This window comes from Neovison vison, chromosome 7 (genome assembly GCF_020171115.1).
Source record: "Neovison vison isolate M4711 chromosome 7, ASM_NN_V1, whole genome shotgun sequence".
Taxonomy (NCBI): Eukaryota; Metazoa; Chordata; class Mammalia; order Carnivora; family Mustelidae; genus Neogale; species Neogale vison.
The window spans coordinates 49,015,899-49,029,408 of record NC_058097.1 but is presented as its reverse complement, the minus strand read 5'-3'; the positions used below and the strand labels follow the sequence as shown (position 1 = coordinate 49,029,408).

Here is a 13,510-nt window from a genome sequence, read left to right as displayed (position 1 = left end):
GCTGGTCCTCTGGTTTTAGTCAATAGCGTGGAGGAGGGGTGCCATACCAGGAGTGTAGCAGGCCTCCAGGATAGCGGGTCCATGCAGTTTCTGGCCAGGAGAGTCCTTTGGTGCAGCTTAGTTTCACAGACATCAGTCGAGTGTGTGGTGGTTCAGCGCAGGTGCCTTGGAGCCCGACTGCCAGGATCCAGATCCTCGTTCTGTTAGTTAATGGCTGTGTGACCTTGAGTAGGTTACCCGGTTTCTCTGACTCTGTTTTGTACTTCATCAAGTGGAGAGAATGGTGGAATCTAAATCGCAACGTGAAGACTAAATGTTAAAACATGCAAAGTGCCTAACTGTGCTGCATGGCATGCAAGAAGCAGTCGGGGTCAGCTGTAACTTGAACTCCCTGTAGGTCAGGCTATGTCCCTGAGGAAGTCGCAGGAAAATCAGGGCTGTAACAGGGAATGGAAGGGGGCCTGGCAAGATGGAACCCATTCTCCCTCAACATGTGTTCTCCCATTTTTTCACTAATTAATAGAGACACTGCAGTGTGTAGCTAGGCACATGTCAGCCTGGCTTCAAGGCATTTTCCCAGGTCTCTTAACATTTGGTGTGGTGCTGTGACTAAATTCGGGCCAATAATATATGAACAGAAGTGGTGTGGGCTGCTTCTAGGAAGTGTTCCTAAGGGAGGAGATAAACGCCCCGTGTTTTTCCTCCTTCCTGCACTCTGCACAGTAGGTAGACCAGATGGCTGGAGTGGGAGCAGCCATTTTGGGCCAGGAAGTAATCTTAGGAGCATAGGCCCAGCAAGGTGGCAGAACAAGATAAGAGGAGCCTGGGCCCCTGATGCTGTGAAAACCCACACCAATGTTGGTTACCTGGGAGAGTTAAACTGTTTGAGTGACTGTTCATTTGGGGTTTCATCACTTGCAGGTCACCCGAATTCTAACTGATGCAGGGGCCAAAGAGCCCCGGAGAGAGGAGCAGGAGACTTAGTGGATGGTGGTACGTGTAAGGTTTCACAAAGGACGTGATACTGAGTACAGTTTTGCTCAGCAGGGTGGAGGGGAAATTGGTACTGGGTGGCAAGGTGATTTAACCAGCTCAGCCATCATGTTACTGAGTTCCTATTGATTGTTATGCCCAACTGAGTCCTGGGGGATGAGGGTGAAGGAGATCCTATTCCTCCCAGTATTGGCTTATGTTCGTTTCATAAGAGAAGGACCTGTGGTTTAAGTTCGGTCCCCCACCCTGCACCCAACACAAATGGACCGTACTTTCCTAGGATACAGATATTTGAAGGACTCCCTGAGTGAAGAATTGATGAGGTTGGGGGGTGGGGCAGTATGGTCACTTTCAGCTTGATGAGTGTTAAAGTTCATTTGGCAGTCTACCACTAATTGGCTGAAAGAACATTGAGTTAATGACCCATTGTGTTTCACTTACATTTTACTGTATAACAACTCACCCCCCAAAATTAGTGATTATAACAATGAAAATGTATTATTCCTCATAATTCTGCAGTCTGGGCTCAGCTCAGTTGGAAGATTCCTCTGCTTCATACGGTATCTACTGGCACTGGAACGTTCAAGATGACTTCTTTACCCCCATGTCTGGGGTTACCACCTCAGCTGAGGCCTGGTACAGCATCTCTCACTGTGGCCTCTCCAGTGTGGCTGGATCTCTTTATCTGATAGCTTATGGTTCCAAAGCAGTTTTGAGCAGCACAAGGCCCAGTTTATGAGAGCTTGCATCACAAGCTGAAACAAGTCACGTGGCTCACTGGGGAATGCCAGTGTGACGGTCAGCCACACATGGTCCAGAGAGAAACTTTGGGTTCCATCTTAGCTCTGCTACAGACAGGTGGAGCATCAACAGCTTACGGAGTTGAGGCTGATTACAGTGTATAGAGCATTTGGAGCAAGCTGAAGATATAAACTTTATCCTGAAGCCAGAGCAGCCACAGGGGTTTTTGGTAAAGGACTGACAGTATCAGAATTGAAGGGGGAGACATGAGGCCAGGAGACCTGGGAGGATACGGTCTAAGCAAAAGAGGAATTTTGAGCTGGAGGCAGGTACCGTGGAGTTGGGGAGGTTGTAGGTAAAAAGGGGAAACAAAGCTTCCCAAGAAGACAGATTGGGACTTGATGACACCTGGATAGGGGAGTAAAGGGAAGGATGCAATCATCTTGGCAGCCAGGATTCAAGTCTTCTGAGACTCAACCATCTGCTTCTCCCTGGGAAAGGAGGGTTCCTGTAAACCTGCATGTGCTTCAACATCTCCAGCCTTTCACATGTAACATGAACATCTACCTGGAAAGCTTTCCCTCCTCACTTCCTGGGAAACCAAAGTAATTCAGTATGGAGAGTGCGGAAAGAGGCGGAGTAGCATAGGTAAGCATGGAGAAGTATGTAGGGGCCAGATCTTGAAGAGCCTCCATATACCTCGAAAGGATTGAATGTGACCCTGAGGGACAAGATCGAGTAAGACTTGGTGGTGGGGAATAGGGATGGAGATTCTTCCAGGGTCAGACAAGGTCAGGGTGCGGGGGAGGAGGCTGGGATGATGGTCTTAGGGGGCAAGGGCAGGGCCTTAGCTGGGTCTGGGGCTGAGGAGAATAGGCAGAGAGATTGAGGAGGTGGACTTGAGGCCACTTCTGTTTTTCAAACCCATGGGAAGTTAAAAAAGAAGCAGCTGGAAGGAAGGCCCTGTTGCTCTCCTATTCTCAGATTAATCAAAACATGAAGTCTTAACACATGCCTTGTTATCAGCCCTCCTACCTCGAGGAAATCCCCACTGTAGCCACTCCCTTTAGTTCTTCCCTGTCCAAACTTTTTCAGATGAGAACACAGACCCACAGTGTTTTGGGTGTCTGATGCATGCTCTTATGGGCTTACCAGATCAGAACTCAGCAGTCTCTTCCAGAAGAAAAAAAAAATGATTTAGTTTCCTCTTAAGGAAATAATGCCTAAGATCCTTTTAGGGCCCAACCAAGGACAGGAAGCTGGCCCTACAAGCTGGAAGAGAAGAAGCAGGGCATGGCTGGCCCTACAGAAGATAGGAGTCCTAATCTCTTAACTATGATGCAAAATGTAGAAATCCGTGATGGGCTTTGTAATGAGTCACTGGGGGCAAAACCTGATCTGACCTGTACTATTATAGGAGCAAAACCCAACTTGAAGCCAGAGTTTTTAATCTTTCTTGCATGGAATACACATAACCATCAGAAATAAGGGTGTCTTAGGAATATATGGAATGTATTCAATTAGTAATCAAAACACTGCCCACAAAAGTCTGGACCCAGATGGCTTCAGTAAATTTTCTACCAAAACATCAAAAGAATAACCAGTCTTTAATAAGCTCTTCCCAAAAGTAGAAGAGAACACTTCCCAACTTGTTCTAAGGCTAGCATTAGTGATTAGATTAGTGATTTACCTAATCAGTAAAAGACAACATGACAACATCTCCATTGATGCTAAAAAGTCGCATTTACCAAAACCCACACTTTCATGATAAAAACACTCAGTGAACTGGAAATAGAAAGGAATTTCCTTAATCTGATAAAGGGTTATCTACAGAAACCCACAGATACTATAATAATGGTGAAAATTGGGTACTTACATAAGATAAATAAGACAAAAATACCCACTCCTGCCACTTTTCAACATTGTAGTAGTAGTTCAGGGTAATTAGGCAAGAAAAATAAGAAAAGGCATGCAGATTGGAAAGAAAGAAGTAGAACTATATTTACAGATGACATGATCATATATATAGGGAATCCTAAGGAATCCACACACAAAAAATAAGTTCAGTAAGCTTGCAGGACACAAATATAAAAAAGTAATTATGTCCATACATTGGCAGATAGCAAGTGTTGGTAAGGATGTGGAGATACTGAAATCCTCATATATTGGCAGTGGAAATGGAAAATGGTGTGTTCACTTTGGAAAACAATGTGGCGGTTACCATTTGCCTACCTGTTGTACTCCTAAGTATATACCCAAGGGAATTGAAAACCTATGTCCCTATAAGAAATAGACACAAATACTGGTAACAGCATTCTTCACAATAGCGAAAATGTGGAACCCACCCAAGTATCCACCTGATGAAATGTGGTGTATCCATGTAATGGATAGTAGCCATAAAAATGAATGAAGGGTTGGGGCACCTTGATGGCTCAGTTGATTAAGCATCTGACTCTTGATTTTGACTCAGATCATGATCTTGGGGTCATGAGTTTGAACCCTGTGTAGGGCTCCCTGCTCAGAAAGTCTGCTTGAGATTCTTTCCCTCTGCTCCTCCTCCTATTCAGGCACTCTCTCACAAAATAAATACATAAATCTTTTTTTAAAATGAAGTATTGGGGCTCCTGGGTGGCTCAGTGGTTTAAAGCCTCTGCCTTCGGCTCAGGTCATGGTCCCAGGGTCTTGGGATTGAGCCCCGCATTGGGCTTTCTGCTCAGCAGAGAGCCTGCTTCCCCCCCACCCCCTCTGCCTGCCTCTCTGCCTACTTGTGACTCTGTCTGTCAAATAAAATTTTTTTATAGATTTCTATTTATTTATTTGATAGAGATCACAAGTAGGCAGAGAGAGGCAGGCGGGGGGGGGGGGGAAGCAGGCTCCCTGCCGAGCAGAAAGCCCGACGTGGGGCTCAATCCCAGGACCCTGAGATCATGACCTGAGCCGAAGGCAGAGGCTTAAACCACTGAGCCACCCAGGCGCCCCTGTCAAATAAAATTAAAAAAATAAATAAATAAAAATGAACTATTGTTACATCTTACAAAATAGATGAATTTTGGAAACATCTCATGAAAGTAGCCAGACACAAAAGGCCAGGTATTGTAGGGTTCTGTTTTACTTGTACCTTTGGTGGTGTATCTAAGAAATCACTGCCAGATCTAATGTCATGAAAGTTTTTTTTTTTTTAATATTTTATTTATTTATTTGACAGAGAGAGATTACAAGTAGGCAGAGAGGCAGGCAGAGAGAGAGAGGAGGAAGCAGGCTCCCTGCTGAGCAGAGAGCCCGATGCGGGACCCGATCCCAGGACCCTGAGATCATGACCTGAGCCGAAGGCAGCGGCTTAACCCACTGAGCCACCCAGGCGCCCCAAAAGTTTTGACCAATGTTTTCTTCTAAGAGTTTTAGGTCTTTGATTCATTTTGAGTTAATTTTTTTATATGGTGTTAGGTACAGATCCAGCTTCGTTTTTTTGGCCTGTGGGTATTCAGTTATCCTAGTACCATTTCTTGAAGAGCTGTGGCTCTCTTAAAAATCATTTGATCAGAGGCGCCCAGGTGGCTCAGTTGGTTAAGCAGCTGCCTTCAGCTTGGGTCATGATTCCAGGGTCCTGGGATCGAGCCCCACATCAGGCTCCCTGCTCAGCAGAGAGCCTGCTTCTCTCTCTCCCCCTCTCCCTGATGCTCTGCTTAGTTGTGCTCTCTCTCTCTCTAACTCTCTGTCAAATAAAATATTAAAAAAAAATCATTTGATCATAGGGGCATCTTTGGGGTCTTTCTGCAAAGGACATCGTTGGGGTCTTGATAGGGATTCCATTGAATCTGTAGATTGCTTTGCTTTGAATGGTAGTGACATTTTAGCAGTATTAAGTTTTCCCATACATGAACATGGGATGCATTTCCATTTATTTTTATCTTAAATTCTTTCAGAAATGTTTAGTAGTTTTCTTTGTAGAAGTCTCTTACCTCTGACTGTTTGCTTATTCTTGTTTTTATAATTTCCTTTTCAGATTGTTCATTGCTAGCATATAAAAATGCAACTGGTTTTTCTGTTGACTTCATTTTGCTAGTTTGGTGAATTCATTTATTCTAACAGTTTTATTCTGGAATTCTTAGGCTTTTCTACGTAAAAGATCATATCTGCAAACAGATAATTTTACTTTTTCCTTTCCAATTTGGATGCCTTTTTTTTTTTTTTTTTTTAAATTACAGATTTACTCTTTTTAAGACTTCCAGTACTGTGTTGAAGAGAAGTGGTAAGAGTTGGGACCATTGTTTTTAATCTCGGAGGAAAAGCTTTACTTGAACTCTTGAGTATGTGATAATTGGCTGTGGGCTTTTCATATATGGCCTCTGTTTTGTTGAGGTACATTCCTTCTATACTCAGGTTGTTGAAAGTTTTTATTATGAGAGGATATTAAAGTTTGTTAAGTGCTTTCAACAGTTCTGAGATGATTGTATAATTTTTGTCCTTCGTTCTGTTAATGTGGTCTGTCACATTTGTTGATTTGCATATATTGAACCATCCTTACATCTTACTTGATTATGGTGTATGGAACTTTTTATGTGCTTTTGAATTGGGTTTGCTAATATTTTGTTGAGGATTTTTGCATCAATATTCATCAGATAAATTGACGTGTAGTTTTGTTTCTTTATAGTGTCCTTATCTAGCTTTGGTATCAGTGTCATGCTGACCTTGTGAAATGAGTTTGGGAGTGTTGTTCTTCATTTTTTGGAGCAGTTTTAGGAGAACTGGTGTCAGTTCTTTAAGTGGTAGAATTCATGGGTGAAACTGTCTGGACCTGGGATTTTCTTTGTTGGGTTTTTGATTCCTTATTCATTCTCCGTTGTTGTTATTGGTCTGTTCAGGTTTTCTGTTTTTTTGTTATCCAATTTTGGTAGACTGTATGTATCTAAGAATTTATTTCTTCTAGATTGCCTGGTGTGTTAGCATATTATTTTTCATAGATTTTTAATGATCCTTTGTATTTCTGTGGAATCAGTTATAATGTTTTCCTTTCATTTATACATTTTTTGCATCCCCCTCCCTTCTATCTATCTCTGTTTTTTGTTTTGTTTTGTCTAGCTAACAATTTGTTATTTTCTTTTTAAAAAAAAAACCTTAGTTTCAGGGTTTTTTTTTCCTGTTCTAGTTCTTGTCTCTATTACATTTATTTCTCTTTATTTTTTCCTCCCTTCTACTAAGGTTTATTTCTTTCATTTTAGTTTCTTGAGGCATAATGTTAATTGCTTATATGAGACTTTTTTTATTAATATAGATATTTATTACTATAAACTTTCTCTTAGAACTGCTTTTGCTGCATCCTGTAACTTTTGGTATATTGTATTTCCATTTTCATTTGTTTCGGTATACTTTCTGATTTCCCCTTTTTTTCTTTTTTTTTTTCCAATTTATTTATTTTTTTTTCCAATTTATTTATTTTCAGAATCTGATTTCCCCTTTTGACTTTTTTTTTTAACTTGTTGGTTCAGGAGTGTGTTATTTTCACATATTTGTGAATTTTCCAGTTTTCCTCCTTTTATTGACTTCTAGTTTCATGCCGTGTGTTTCAGAAAAAATACATGATATGATTTCAGTCTTTAATTTGTTAAGACTTGTTTTATAGCACAGCGTGCAATATACCTTATAAAATGCTCCATGTATGCTTGAAAAGATATTATTATAGTGCTATTGGATCGAATGTTCTTCAAGTTGACTGTTTCCTTGCTGATTTTCTGTCTGGATGAAGCATCAGTGTTGAAAATGGGGTATTGAAGTCCCCAACTATCATTGTGTTACTGTCCATTTTCCCCTTCAGGTCTGTCAATATTTGCTTTAAATACTGAGGTACTCTGGTACTGGATTATATGGATGTATATCTGCTGTATCCTCTTAATGAATTGACCCCTTTATCAATATATATTGATGTTCTTTTGTCTTTTATGACTGATGCTAATTGAAAGTCTGTCTTATCTGATGTAAGTATGACCGCTCTTACTCTCTTTGGTTTCCCTTTTTATGGAATGTCTTTTTCCATTGCTTCACTTTCAGCCTATGTGTATCTTTTCTTCTGCTCTAGACTCTTGTTCAACCCCTGTAGTAAGTTTTTCAGTTCCTTTGTTTTAATTCTTCAGCTCCAAGATTTCTGTTTGATACTTATGTCTCTCTTTGTTGAAATTCTCACTTTGTTCATGCATTGTTCTCCTGCATTAAGTAACCTTATGATGGTTATTTTGAATTCTTTGTCAGGTAAATCAGATATTTACATTTCATTAGGGTTGTTTTCTGGAGATGTATCTCATTTCTTTGAGACATGTTTCCATGTTTCATCATTTTCCTTGACTCTGTGTTGATTATTAATTACTATTAATTATTAATGTGTTGTGCATTAGTTAAAAAGAAATTGCCACCTGTACCAGTCTTTAGGGACTGGGCATATAGATTTGGGGAGCCTTTCAAATCTTCACACTAGTCCAAACTACCATCTTTGTTATAGTGGCCCCAGGCATCTAAAATATGTTGGGTCTTGTCAGTCTGAGACAGGTAAGACAGAAACCAGTCTTTCAGTCATCACCAGAGAAGTTGGGACTTTGGACATAAAGTCAGGCCTTCTCTGCCTAGGGAGAATGTGGAATCCAAACTTTTTCTTCTGCTCACACTGCTTTGAGCTGGAAGAGGAGTTTCGTTGCCTGCTTATATGCTTGTTTAAACCTCTCTTTACTCCCTTGGCCTCCAGGCATGTAGAGTATGCCAGGTTCCATCAGCCCTCTGAGACAGAAAACAAACCAATCCCCTGGGCAGCCCTTGGAAAAGTTGGAACTTTGGATGTGTGATACAGCTCTTTCTTCCCTCCGGGAAGCTGGGAGCTCTGCCAAGGGTAGGGATTATGACAAGAGTGTCTCAAATTTTCCTGCCGGTCTCATTGACTGATTTGATGCTCACCCAGGGTGCAGGAACCTCTCAACTAGTTTATGGATTTCAAACAAAAGGAAGGCATCTGTTAACTGTTGTTGAGTCACTGTGTCTGTTGGGGAAAGGAGGGTTCTGGGCCTCCCATTCTGCCATTCTCCTGGCCCCACCCTCATAGGCACATTTCCTTTTTGTTTCCTGCAACTCTTTGGCTGTTCACTGGTAAGAGACATGAAGGTTTAATGCTTTTCATTCACCCAGTTCTCTATCAGCCTTGATAAGTCCTCAGTTATCCTCCCAGAAGGAGGGTAAATGACAAACTAGTGAAGCTGCTTGTTTCAGGCCTGCCTCTCACTGCCTGGTTTAGCATCACATACCAACCACAGACTAAAGTGAAAATGATAAAAATTACTAAGCCTGGATAAAGTTGTGTATAAACCAGGTGTGTACACTGTTGATGGGTATAAAATTTGTACAAACATTTTGGAAAGCTGGCAGTTATCTCCAAAAGCTGAGTAGATGTAAACCTATGGCCCAAAAGTTCCTCTATCAAATATGTACCCAACAGACATTCATACATGTCCCACCATACCAGTTTCTAGAATTTATATACCAGTGCTGTTTATTCATGATAGCCCCAAAATGAAACTCACTCATGCATGGACAGAAGAATTATTAAATTGATTGATAGAAAGAAAATTGATGTTCACACAGTGGAATTCTGTCACGAACAGCATGAAAAAATATGGATAAATTAACGAACATGGAATTTTTAAAAAAGATTTATTTATCTGAGAGAGTGGGCATGCATGCAAGTAGGTGGAGGGACAGAGAGAGAGGAAGAGAATCATAAGCAGACTCCGCCTGAACATAGAGCCTGACATGGGGCTCAATTCCACAGCCCATGAGAAATGACTCACGCTGAAATCATGAGTTGGACACAATGGACTGAGCCACTCCGGTGCCCCCAAACATAAGGAATTTTAAAATCCAAATATAAAGGAGTTCAGGCAGTAGGACTCCATTCAGTTGAATTACAAAGAACTGAAATCGATGTATGCAGTTAGATGTCATAATAGTGGTTACTCTTGGATTAGTCTTGGGTAACTGGGAGGGCATGAGGAAACATCTCTTAAGGTTGTCAGTGTTTTCTTTTTTAACCTCGGATCTATATACATGTGTGTTCATTTTGTGAAATTTGAGCAGTGCACTCATAAGCTATGCATTAAAAAATTTTCAATACATATCAGCAACTAAAAAAGTTAGTTGTAAGAAGGTAGGTAGGTTAGTATTCAGTGACCTTGTATTGTCAAGGTGGAGGTTAACTATTAAATAACTATATTGTGATTAGTATTTACAAATGTGCAAATTCTGGGTTGAAGTCTAAGATACTAAATCTACATCACCTTGGAAGCAAAATGTAGAACTAACACAGAAGTCAACATAGAATAAACTAGAACAGGTATCATGAAGCACACATAATAAGTTGGTAAATGCTTTCCAAGTACGCCCATTATTAAACATGAAAGACTAATCCTGTTAAAAGTCAAATGTTACTTATTTTATAAATGTTATTTATTTAGACTTTTTTTTTCAAGAGATACAACTAGGACATAAGAACTAAATTAGGTAAGTGAAAAATACCTTTCATGTATGTTAAGATCAACTAGAAGGGCAGGATAAAGATAAGTATTTTAAATTGAGAACTTTACATTCTAATAGTTTTCCAGTATTATTACCTGATGGGTGATCATAATCAGATTGATAGGAACACACACCATGAAATGCCTGAACACACACACACATTCTATAATACACAAATGTGTGTGTGTGTGTGTGTGTGTGTGTGTGTTTACCACCACTCTTGCAATGTCACTGTTTCATACGATTCTGAGGGGGATGAGTGGATAAGTGACTGAACATTGGGTGAAAACAGTTTACATTTTCCTCCTAGCTGAGGGACTTTGTATTATGTAGGCAAGACAGAACGTAGATAGACTGTGTGTGCTCATGGCTTATGAGCAGGCAGTTGGGAAGCAGTGATTACTGAATTGGTGCTCAGGAAGATCCAGTTGGGATTATCAAAAACAGACAAAATGACTTGAAAGGTGGAGGAGAGGATAGACAAAGGTGCTCACCAGACAAAGGATGGTTTTGGTGGCTGTGGACTCAAATGATGTGGAGGAGACATTGGTCCTGTGAATATGTGGGACCTTCTGCTTGTGCTTGAACAGGATGAAAACCATGCAGCTGCCGGCCCAGAGCCTGAGCCCCAAACATAGCACGTCAGGGGATGGTAACAATTCTGCATGCATTGAGCCTCTGGCTTTGTCATGACGAACTGAAGAACAGTATCCAAACTTATTTCTGTTTGTGCTCCATTTCATGGTGATATACATAAGAAAAATTGTGTTTACCAGCCTGGGCAGGATCCAGCACAGGGCTGTGGATGTGCTTATGTACTTCGGAGTTCACTTTAAGCCCCAGCTTCCTGAAATTCTAGGCCTGATCATGATGGCCTGGAAGACAATCCAGAGGCTGCTGCTACCCTTGGACACAACCCTGCCCACTCTGTGAACATGCAAAAAACATTTGTCATTGAGGAAATGTCTCCACCCAAAAGGTATCATTGTGTGGGGACTCCTTTAGGCAGAATGCCCAAGGAGTTGGCTATAATCAGCCGCTTGAGAATCAAATCGATGGACCTTGGCCCACACCCAGTAAAATAAAAAATAAAGACCTTGGCCCACACCCAGTAATGGTAAAGAAGAGAAAAATTGCCCAGGATTCCAACCATAGTATATGATGAAATCACCCCCACCGCCAGAGCCCCGACAGTCATCTTGTCAGTTCCAGTGACTGAGTGTATTTCTGAGCTAAAGGATCCTGAATGGGCCCTGGTGAGATGTATCATGTCAACTGGAATCCATTATTCTTCACTTAAAACTATTAGTTCCACTAAGAAATGTTGACTTAATGTTTTTCTTTTACTAAGAGTTTTCCACAGGTTGAATGTGTAACTATTTTAAAGAGTCTTTGTAATGTAAAATCACTTCTGTGAAGGCACTCATGAGAGAACTTCATGCTTCACAAAGCCATGAGGCTGGCACTATTGTCGCTGTAACTAAAAGATGAAGAGAACAGATACAGAGAGAGGTTAAGTATTTGTATTTGTCAGAATCTACTGCTTAGGGCAGAGCAGGGACTTGAAATGGGTTATGCTGTGTGAAAATTCCAGAAATCGCAAAATTAAAACACCCTAGTCAACAAATAGTAAGACTTTATTGTGCATATGAGGACTGTTGATGACCAGGGAGCATTCAGATTTAAAACCTGTGAAGGTCAGGGGCATAATGTTCCAGGATCGCTTATAAAGTGATTACAGTGATTGGTTATTACAATGGGGCTTTCCAGATGAAAAGGGATTAGCTAAAATTACTATCTTATGCCTTTTGTTAGATAAATTCATAACGATTATCAGAGGCATTCACAAGAAATAACCTACGTTTTGCTTATTATGTTCATGAAATAAGCTAGATTTTAGGGTTTTTTTATGTGGCTTAAAGGGTTTTGTCTCCTCGGAATTTTTAAGTCCAGTGTCCATTTTATATTTAATTTCATTGCTGGTAACAAAGATAGTGCATTAAACTACCATCCTCTACTAAAAGCTAATTTGTACTATTAGGTATTTACCCCAAAGATATAGATGTAGTAAAAAGAAGGAGCACATACACCCCAGTGTTCATAGTAGCAGTGTCCCCAGTAGCTAGCCTGGAAGGAGCTGAGCTGCCCTTCAATGGATGAATGGATAAAGAAGATGTCCATATATACAATGGAATATCAATCAGTCATTAAAAAGGATAAATACCCACAATTTGCATCTACACAGATGAGTGAAATAAGTAGAGAAAGATAATTTATCATATGATTTCATTCATATGCAGAACTTAAGAAACAACGGGGAGGACCACAGGAGAGGGGAGGGAAAACTGAAGGGGAAGAAATCAGAGAGGGAGACAAACCAAGAGAGAGAGGGACTCTGGGAAACAAACTGAGGGTTACAGAAGGAAAGAGGGTGGGGTAGCCGGGTGATGGGTGTGAAGGGGGGCATCTGGGGTGATGAGCACTGGCTGTTATATGCAACTAATGAATCCTTGTGTTCATCACATAATCTATATTTCATTTTGATTTTATACTTTGTCATTTGACTTTGGATTTCTGTTATTGTAGTGTTGGATGTAACAAGTCTCCACTTATTTGTAAAGAATTATAGGCCAATATCAGTTATGAATAAAGCTTTAGTTACTTTAATAAATGTAGATGCACTGCTGGCAGTAGAATATGGTAGGAACCTGCTCCATCACAAGGTTTGTGTAATGGGTGTAAGACTGGCTTCATGCTAGGATGCAACAAAAAGACTCATTTGCTTTTATATCAAGAACATAAGCATAAAGGTAACAGTCACAGAAAGTGTTGAATAATCACATCATACCTTATATTGGGAGACATAAAACACTAATATATGATAAAATACTGTAGGCTAGAAACTAAATTACTGTTAATTTTAGATCACATATTTACCTACTAATACCTGAATTATGTAAAATTACTTGTAACAATGCAATATTCATAAATGATATGACATGCAAAGTGGCACATGTAAGGCACAAAATTTTGTGATTTTAATATAGTAGATTTTTGGATTGCTATGAGAATATAAATAATACTTTATTTTTTACATCAGTTTTAGGTTCACAGCAAAATTGAGTGAAGGGTACAGCAATTTCCCATATTCTCCCTGACTGTCAAAATGTACCAGAATGGTACCTTTGTTACAGTCAATGAAAATATTATTACAGGTGAAAACAAAATG

General features: G+C 40.3%; 1 pseudogene; it reads right to left on the bottom strand.

Annotated features, from left to right (window-relative positions):
* Positions 1 to 10,645: 10,645 nt before the first annotated feature.
* On the bottom strand, positions 10,646 to 11,479 carry LOC122913347 (annotated as a pseudogene).
* Positions 11,480 to 13,510: the final 2,031 nt, after the last annotated feature.